Here is a 10,068-nt window from a genome sequence, read left to right as displayed (position 1 = left end):
TCATTCTTTCTTACATGAGAAATAAGTGCCATCTTTTCATCATCCTCATCATCCTCATCATCTTAAATAGCAATATTTATCATTTTATCTTCATTATCACCATTAGAATCTTAAGCAATATAAAAATATTTCTTACCTTTGTCTTTGTAGTCTTTGTAGATTTTGAAATCTTTCTTGCCTTTGAACTTGTTGGATTTTCTACCATCTTTACTTTCCTTGTTTGGACACCTTGCAACAATGTGACCAACTTATTCACAAGAAAAAAAAATCAATGGAATTTTGCATTTATATTTACCTTTTCGTTTTGGTAACCTCCTTCCAAGTAGGGCTTCAATGGCTTCAAGATCATCATCATATTCTTCATATTCTTCATTGTTAAACTATTTTCCTCATTTTCTGCTAAGGGTTAGTTTTTCTTGGAATGTTGATTCTATGTTGTGAGATCCAGGAAGATAGTTATCAAAGTTATCTAGCTCAAAAGTTGTTTACCTTCCCAGTAGTGCATCCGAAGTTATATCATTTTTGGGATCACATCTCATCTCTTGAATAGCTAAAACTCTAATTGCATAAATAGGAAGAAGAGTTCTGAATACCTTTTTGACTATTGTTGCATCTTCAAATTTTCCTCCTAAGGCTTTCATTGCACTCACACTTGATTTTATTCTCTCACTGTATTTTGCAATGTTTTCATCTTCTCTCATCTTCATCTGATCAAATTGACCTCTTAAAATTTTTTCTTTGGCTCCCCTCACATTGTCATCTCCTCCATAGATCTTTTGTAGCTTGTTCCACATTTCATAAGAAGTAGGACAATTTTTGACTTTATCAAATTCAACATAATTGAGAGCGGAAGCAATGTCAATCATCATTGTATTGTGATTCTTCTTTTCTACCATTTGATCCATAGTCAAAGGATTAGGACGTGACACATACTTGTTGTCTAGGAATTTTAGGCCTGTATCTCCAATAGTTTCCAAATGCCCCTTCATGAGATCCTACCATGCTTTGAAGCTATCTTTGTTCAACTTAGAAATCTCTCTTCAGTAAGACATCTTGATCTTTATCTTAGGTCCTTGAAACCTTTTCAGCAAGCACCAACAACTCTAATACCAATTGTTGGAAATATAAGAGGAGTAACTAAGAGGCGAGGGGTGAATCAGTTACCACTAAAAAAATTCCAAATCCCTTAGATATCAATACAAATGTCTTCAAAACTCACAACTCAATTACAACTAGATATTCATAGTAACTTGGTTAACAAAGAAATTTGATATATTAATGTTTATTAACCTTTAGTAACTTAGTTGCAAAAAGATAAAGCAATAAGAAAATAACATGAACACATGAGACATCAAGATTTAATGTGGAAACCCAATTTGGAAAAACCACCAATGAAACTAGTTAGAACTTTTCACTCTTCTAAAGTGAGCCCTATTAGGAGCCAAACCTATTAAAGGTTACAAAACACACTATTAGGTGTGACCCTGTTAAAGGATTTAAATCACCCTACTAGGAGTGACCTTGTTAGAAGTCTTAGGACACTTTAATCTATAAATGTCACCCGGTTAGAGGATTTACAAATCATTGTTTTGGATTATCCTTTGGATCCTCCTTGATTAGAATATTCTTTGCAGCTCCTTGGATACTTTGCTCTTAATTATACATCCTTCTCTTTTCACATCTTATCTTCTTCACTTCTTCCACACACTATTCAATCCACATCTTGACCTTTCATATATATGAAGTCCAATCTCAAGTTGCCTTGAATACCCTTTCAAATAAACAAACACCATCCACTGAGTTAGCTTTCATAAACCAACTAATGAATAAAAATAAGCTACCAAAGGTTAGCTTAAACTAAAAAATTGGATCACTCAGTTACCACTGAGTTCCTTAGTAACTAACCTGGATTAGTTTAGATTAAACTCCTTTGGTAACCAACCTGAATCTATTTACATAGGAATCCCTAAACTTGTCTTCTTCTAAACTTTTTCTCAGCGAATATTGGAGTTTCTGAACTTAGTTCCAACTGGCAGTGCTCAGTATGAGTATAACATTTATGTAATGTCAGTGACAATATATAATTGAATAATTTTTATCAACACCCTATTAATTATCTAACAATGATATCACATAGTACCTCATCATGGTATCTCCCAATCTTGAACTTTACTAAGCACTGTTTATTGACCATGACTTTGTGGTCATCCTGCACCTAGGAAATGTGGTATGGACATGGGTATTTTTCCTCTTGAGGTTTAGCTTTGTGACCATATCCTTTGACACCAGAACATTAATTCTTCCACTATCAATAGTCACATAGAAATACTTTTCTTCACACTTACACCTGGTGTGAAAAAAGATCCTCCTTTTCTCAAGTTCATTCTCACCACTTAGCAAGACTTTTCTATTAACTGGGAATTCTCCTCTTTCAAAATATTTAGAATATGATGATATAGAATCTTCATCCATATCTGCAACTTTGATCTTGCCTTAATTTTTCCTATCTATCCTTCCTTGGTATTGAGGATATTCATATGCTCTATAACCTTCTCTACATTGAAAACATGTTCCATAAAAGCTTCTTCTTCCTAGTCCTTGTACTCTTCCTCTTTCTCTCTAGTCCCTATTACTTTTATCATTAAAATGATTGAAAGAATTTATCCTGTAATTATGATGATAACTGGCATCATCCTTCTTCTTATGATCTTCATTTTGGCCTCCATAAGACCGTCCAATAGATCTTCCACCATGAACTCTTCCACGTTTCCTTCTCTCAAAATTCTTGTTCAAAATTTTCTCTACTTTTAGGGAGAACTAGTATGCCTCTTCAATAATGGTCATTCTAACTAGACTCAACTCCTTTTAAAAACTTGGCCTCAACCCATTAAGGTAATGAGCATATTTCTTCTTGTAATATTTTGCATGGCCTATTTTGATGAGGATTCAATGTGATTCTTTAGTATACTCCTAAATAGATCTTCTCACTTGCTCCAACCCTTTCATTTTCTTCAGCAAACCAAGCTTATAATTGATGAGAATAAACTGCCACTTCAATTTGTCCACCATCTGATCCCATCTTTTGATTTTATCCTTTCCTCTTTTGTTTCACTTTAATTGAATCTCCTACCACCAAATCTTTGCATGGCCCTTCAATCTGGCCTTCATAAACTTGACCCTATCAGGGTCTTCAATATCTTCATACTCAAAATATTCTTCTAATTTATTGATCCAATCGATCAATTCTTTTGGGTTAAGATTTTCCAAAAATGTGGGAACTTCAATCTTAGGTCTCTTCCCCTTCTTGGAAATGGCCCTGAAAAGTTTTCTTTCCTCAACATTGCTATTTCATTCCTCTCCTTCTAGTTCACCTTTACCTTCTTCTTTGAATTCATCCTCACCTCTTACCATAATATTTATTCCTATGTTAATTTCCTCTTGTAGTCCTTGTACTTATCTCTAAAAGACTCTATAACCCTTAAGCATCACACCTCTAACTTTTCCACCAAACTCCCTTTGTGAAGGCATTTTTGTGCTTATTACTAAAACCCCAAACCACGATCCTAGTACAAAGTTCCTCGTAGTCATTGATTTGTCAACACACTCAAGAACTCTCACTATGATACCACTTGATGAAGGGAACCCTTCTTAATACCACAAGCACATAACATAAATAGAGAAAAAGCAATAATTTGTAAGAATAAAAAATAGGCTTATTATTATCGTCTCCAAAAGTATAGAACTACAAATGTTTAGAAATATAACATGTGAAGCCACATGGGCATTTTCCTTACAATATTCTATAAGACAGAGCCATGAATAACCACCCAAAACTTCCCTAGACAACCCTATAGGCCTTTTGTATATAGACAATCTTTCATCACACGAGAAGATTCTAGAATTTAGCTCTAACCCTTGAGGCTAACCAACCCTAAAATTATTTTATTTTTCATATTATTACATTAGAGTCATCTATAAAAAAATCAAATTATAATTTTAGGGAACCCAACTTTTGGAAGCCATAACTTCTTGACTATAGACCTTATTGTCTATTATGACCAATTTTCAAAATTGACAACTCCTGATCTATAGCACCTTGATTGCGTAAGCATCGTTATTTGAGGTTCAACTTCATTTTAGAGCCACTAAGGCCTTAAACATTAAGCTCAAATATTTTATACCAAAAAACCTCAATAATAACACAAATACAAATAATATGGCAATGAAGCTCGACTGACAGGCTGATATATCTAAGATGAACCTCCACCTATGAAATTAGAACATTTAAAGCTCATATGACCAGCTTACTAAAAATGGTAAGTTTTCACAAATATCAACTCTGCATTGAAACAACCCTTATAGAAAAAGAAACAAATATATTTTAGGTGATGCAAGATTGGCCTTATACCCAGGATGGTCCTGCATCATTATTTACTTGTGATATTGTTTATATTTGTATGTAACTTTTAATCTCTATCTAATTAATCCTAATAGGATCCCATTTCCTTATCCCAGTTGTAGTTTCAAAGAAACTTTGGGGGTGTCTATTCACGAAGATAGAGAATCTATGTGAATTTATACATCCACTAACCCATTTTGGCCAATTTGGATTAGAAACCAAATTCATCCAATACAACCAACATTAACTTCTTATTTATAATATCATAGGATTTTTTTAACATCAACCTTTCTCGTCATTTTATTAGTTTTGGTCATCCTACTGAATGAATTTCTTCATGCATAACTATCATACCCTCAAAAATTGATCCATTGAAGAAAAAACCACTTTGTTCCATAGAAATTACTGAGTTCAACACTATATTAAGTCTGTTAACTATAATCTTTGTAATTACCTTATAGACATTATTGCATAGATCAACATGTCAAAAATCCTAAAAAGGTGGCTTGTCACCTGTTTTGGGAACTAAAGTCAATAAAGTGTTATTGAAATATTTGAATATAAAACCACCCATTCTTGACTCCTCCACTACCCTCATAAATAATTCCCAATAATATGCAATGCCTTTTGAAAAAAACATTGCTGGAAAATAATCTGGCCTAGGGGATTTATCACCACCTAGGTTAAAGATGGTTTTCTTCACTTCCATTTTGGTAAGTGGTTTTATAAGCATTTCATTTTGATCTTTAGAGGCACATTCATGAATAATAATTAGAATTTCCCCATGATTATAAATCACACTCATCTTTTTAACAAAAATGGAGGAGAAAAACCAAACAACCTCTGTATTGATATCATCAAAATTCTCTAAGATATTTCCATAATGATCTTTGATTAATTTTTTATTTATTTTGGGAGCATCTTACTTAAATAAATCACGAGTTTAAAAAAAAAATCTATCTCCACTGTGCATTCATATTTCTCTTAGATTTTTGCCTCCAAAAGGTCCCCTTACAATCTTTATTAATCTAAGCCTTTTCTGAATAGTATTTGGGATTTGTTCCAAACATGGTCAATCTTATTTTTAATTTCTTTATTTCATTTTTTTATGGAATGTGTTCCTCTAATTGTAGTATGGACAATATGGTGGGAGAGGAATAAGCACAGTTTTTGACATTAGACTTTTTCTTTGAATCGTGTGCAAGAACAACTTGAGGAAAATATAGCTCAGGTTGTGAATTCAAATATAGTCAATAACAGATGCAATCATTACTTTTCAGCTTGGGATGATAGAATAAATAGAGAATAAGAAGGTATGGTTATTCCAATGGCCTTAGTTCCTACTCTTAAGAGACATCATGCAGTAGACAAGGCATTAATTAGATGAATTCCTCCATCTCAAGGAATCTAAAAAATCAATTTTGATGGTTCTTCATGTGGCAATCTGGGGTAGTATTGAATAGGAGTTTGCATAAGAGACCATGAAGGAAAAATGTATGCAATTAAAGCATGCCCAATCCCCCCTAGAATGAACAATGTAGAAGAGGCTTAGAGGCACAAGTATTATTGATTGGGCTTGTAATGAAAAAGAAGGGTGGCTCTATAAAAGTGCATATTGAAGGTGATTCATTGGTCATTGTCAATGCTTGCCTCAATAGACCTTCTATAAATTGAAGAATATCATCTATTATGAACTAGATTTGGCATATAATAGATTATTTTGAGGAATTTATAATTTCCCATACCCTTGGGGAAGGGAATAATCTTTTTGACCTTTTAGAAAATTTGGGATGTGATGGTGCACAATTTATCTCCTTTAGCTCACAAATATATTGCCAATTATATCAAATTGTTAAAGATTTGGCAATTTTGGAAAAACAAAGTATTAACAATACACAATGTAATGATAATAATTGATCTCATATGAAACCTAAAAAGGGGGAAAGTATTGCACACTCTTTGGTAGAAAGTTGTAGGCATGTTTGAGTGGTTATTTAGGAATTTGGTAGGTTTATGGAGATGATCTAGCCAACAATTTATACAAGAAAGTGGAAGCCCTACTTGACATTTTGGACTCTCAAAACATGGCCATGGGCTCTATGCAAAATTTTTAGGATCCAACTCCCTATTCATAACAAAATCTTGTTGCAACCCTAGATCTCAATGTGCAACCATTGTCGGTCTCTCAAGGTGGTCCTTGATCGGTTGTCCCAAATGTGATGAAAGATTGATTTTTTTTGGGGGGATGTGGGGTTTGTGGGTTCCCATTAGTAATCTTTGATTTTTAATCTTGGTTGCTAGATAATTACTCATAGTTAATGAAGCTTATCGTCGTATTGAATTTTTCCATACCACATCAGTTCTTGGAAGATGGAGTCATGACATGATTCTCAAAGATAGTTCATTTTGTTTGGCCTAGTACAAATTTTTTTTACTATCCACATTGGAATAAGGCTAGCTCATGCATATTTGATACATGTTGGGGTGTCATTGTATTTGTGAATTTGTGGTTCTTCCATTTCTCTTCTACCATGTTAACCATTGGGTTTGCAAAGGAATATTAAATTTACAAATTGGTGGTCGAGGGGCTTACACATGAGAAATGTTATATCATATCCACATGTGGGGGATAAGATTTTAGATTTTTTTGGATATTGGAATATTGTTTCTCTTTTTTCATTATGTAATTAGACTAGGATTCACAATTTTATTTTTGGCTCTTTCCCTAATGAGCCTTCAAATCATTTTATATAATTATTAATGAATAATTAGCAGTTCACTACATTTTCTTTAAAAAAATACCAAATTAGATTTCAATTAAAATTTTTCAATGAACATATTCTTAAATTTGACTCTATTCCACACTTTCAGTTATTCATTCAAAAACTATAGTTTTTTGAGGTAGAAAAACCTTTATTACCTTCTCAAGCGGTGGCATTAGTCCACGAAAAGTAAAAATTCTCCATCAGCATGGACTGAGTGTTCTCTACTTTTCCTTCTTTTCTTTTCTTTGGATTTTTGAACTGCAAAATTTGGTTCTACCTCTATTATCATTACTATTTCACATCTCTAAACTAGATTCCTTCAAATATGAAGGGAGTTGTATCTGGTGTTGAATCTTCATGACTCCTTATATAGTCAAGAAGTGGTCAGACCCCAAAAAAAGTAGGATCTCATCTTGATAAAGACAAGTATTCTCACCCTAGTTGTCTGTTAGTAAAAAATGGTCTAGTATATCAATAATATTTTAAAAACCACCTCTTTGGTTGGTCCATGTGTAATCACCATTACATAATCCTATATCTAGTAAGCCCTAATTGATGAAAAAACCCATGAAGTATCTATGATTTTGGCTCATCCAAGCACTACCTCCTTTTTAATTTTCTAGGGATATAATGGCATAGAATTCTCCTCTTAGAAAATGTAACCTATCTCGATGAATCTCCAATTAGAAAATTAAATTCTCCCAAAACTATTTTTTAAGACCTGGATTATTGGGGTCATAGACATTGAAAACATAAAATTTTGAAAGTAGTTGTTTAGAGGCAACCTCCACCATTTCCTAGTTGAACCCTTGAGTCTTGACTTGAACATCAGTAGAAACATCATTCTACAAGATCGCAAGACCACCTAAAGTACCTTCAACCCCTACAAACACACTTTTCCACTTAGATAATCTCTTACCCAATTGATCTAAGCCATCCAAACCTATCTTAGTTTCTTGAAAAAATACTAAATCTATTTGTACTTGATCAAGACATCTCTTGATCATGCACATCTTGTTAGAGGCATTTTAGCCCTTGACATTCCACTATAGGACCCTCATTGCTTCGAGAAAAAGACAGCCTTTTCGTGATTTCAATAGTTTAGCTTGGTATATTGCATTACCAGCTAATTCCAACTTCATCCAATTAGTTTCAACACCCCTTTTTCTTCTTCTCCCCTATCTTTGATTTATAAACCATTGATTGAGTTTGGTTTATAGCACAATTCTCCAAAATATCTAACCAATCATTTAATCCAAAGGTGTCTTGGTCCCCTTCATCCTCCCGAGTTTCATATTTTGAGTCTGAATCCATTGCATTTCCTCTACTATCACAAACCTCTTCAAATAACTCTTCCTAATTTTGAATCGAGGAGATTTGTCTATCTTATAATGGAGAGATTCCTCCAGATGGCCTGTTTCCACTACTCATTTGACCTTTTATCTTCCTCAAAACCACTACCCTCTTTCTAATTATTTGGTTTAGCAATTTGATCCCCTCCAAAATGATCTTTTGCAAAAGGTTTTACTAAAATTTGTAAGGATAAAATCAAGAATCATAGAGTGTAGTTCCTTTATAGGTCTCTTAATTCCTATTTCATAACCCACTATGTATTATATACTACCGAAAAAAACTCATGCTCAACAATTCCTACCCTCAAAGCTTGACTAATAAGTTGAGGGTTGGGGTGTCCTTGACTACCTTTTTGGAGGTCACCTCCTACTCAACCATTAACACTTTACCATCATTTACTTCAAAGGATTGGTCAATCATATTCATAATGCTCTCATATCTACAACTTGGGATTCCAAAAGTTAGTTAGCCCTTGTTGTTGATCATGTTAAATTCATTCTAAAGAGTTTCTTCATCCAGGGTCTTCCTTGTTTTCATAATTTCATTGATGACATTAAGAGACCTCTCCACATCTAAAGACTTCCCTTTAGAGGGTTTTGCACTTTGGTTGCTAGATAAATCAAAAGAGTCCCCCACATCCACTTCAAGTTGTTATTTCCATTCTCCTTTCCCAAAATCCAAAACAATGTAATTTGACAGCTTGTGGAACTCTTGGACTTTAAATAAGATCTTTGAAGCCATGAAAAAGTCCCTAGCATTCGCTAATTCTTCTAAGGTAAAGAATGAACCCAAAAAATCTTCAATCACCTTTAGGGTTTCTTCATCCATGTATTGAAAGGGGAGATTATACAACTTTATCCACACCACTCTCTCCTTGAATTTCTCTTGTGAAGGATGAAAGTTACGAATACATTCTTGTAAATTAAAACATTTTCCATCAATCAAATATAGTCCACTTCCAAGGATTCATTCTTTATCTTCCTTGGAGAAGAAAACTACCAAAAAGAAATCATTAGCCATCATTTTCAAGGTGTAGTTCCTTCCCCATTTTTTATCACACCAATCTTGAATCTTTCTTAGTCATGGCCATAGACCCATCCATTTCATTATCAAAGCTTTATCTCCTAGGTAAGAAACAAAGTCTTTCTTTTGTTGATTCTTTTATGACAAAATTTATATTCCCACTTACCTCTTTTTCTTTTTTAGTGTCTATCAATTGCCCTTTCAGTCTCCAAAAATTTCTTTTTGATCTGCTCAAAACTGAAATTTTTGTTTTAAAGGGAAAAATCTTGTGTAGCTTAGGATCTCTGTGCCTATTCTCCCAAACCCTCTCATTCCTAAAATCTCACCTTTTGATATCTGTACCATTCTAGATCCCTTGTCTATTTGCTTTTTTTTTGAGTCTAACCCTAATGTTAAAACACTATTGATATTATATTTGAAGGCCATTTGCTTCGACCTTTGCACACATCTTGCAAAAATTGTGCTTCCAATGATGACCATATCAATTAGAACCAACTCTACCTACAAAGTCCATCGAGATCTGCTTAC

Source organism: Cupressus sempervirens, chromosome 11 (genome assembly GCF_028749045.1).
Source record: "Cupressus sempervirens isolate cs-2001-9-10 chromosome 11, ASM2874904v1, whole genome shotgun sequence".
NCBI lineage: Eukaryota > Viridiplantae > Streptophyta > Pinopsida > Cupressales > Cupressaceae > Cupressus > Cupressus sempervirens.
Note: the sequence above shows the minus strand (reverse complement) of the source record.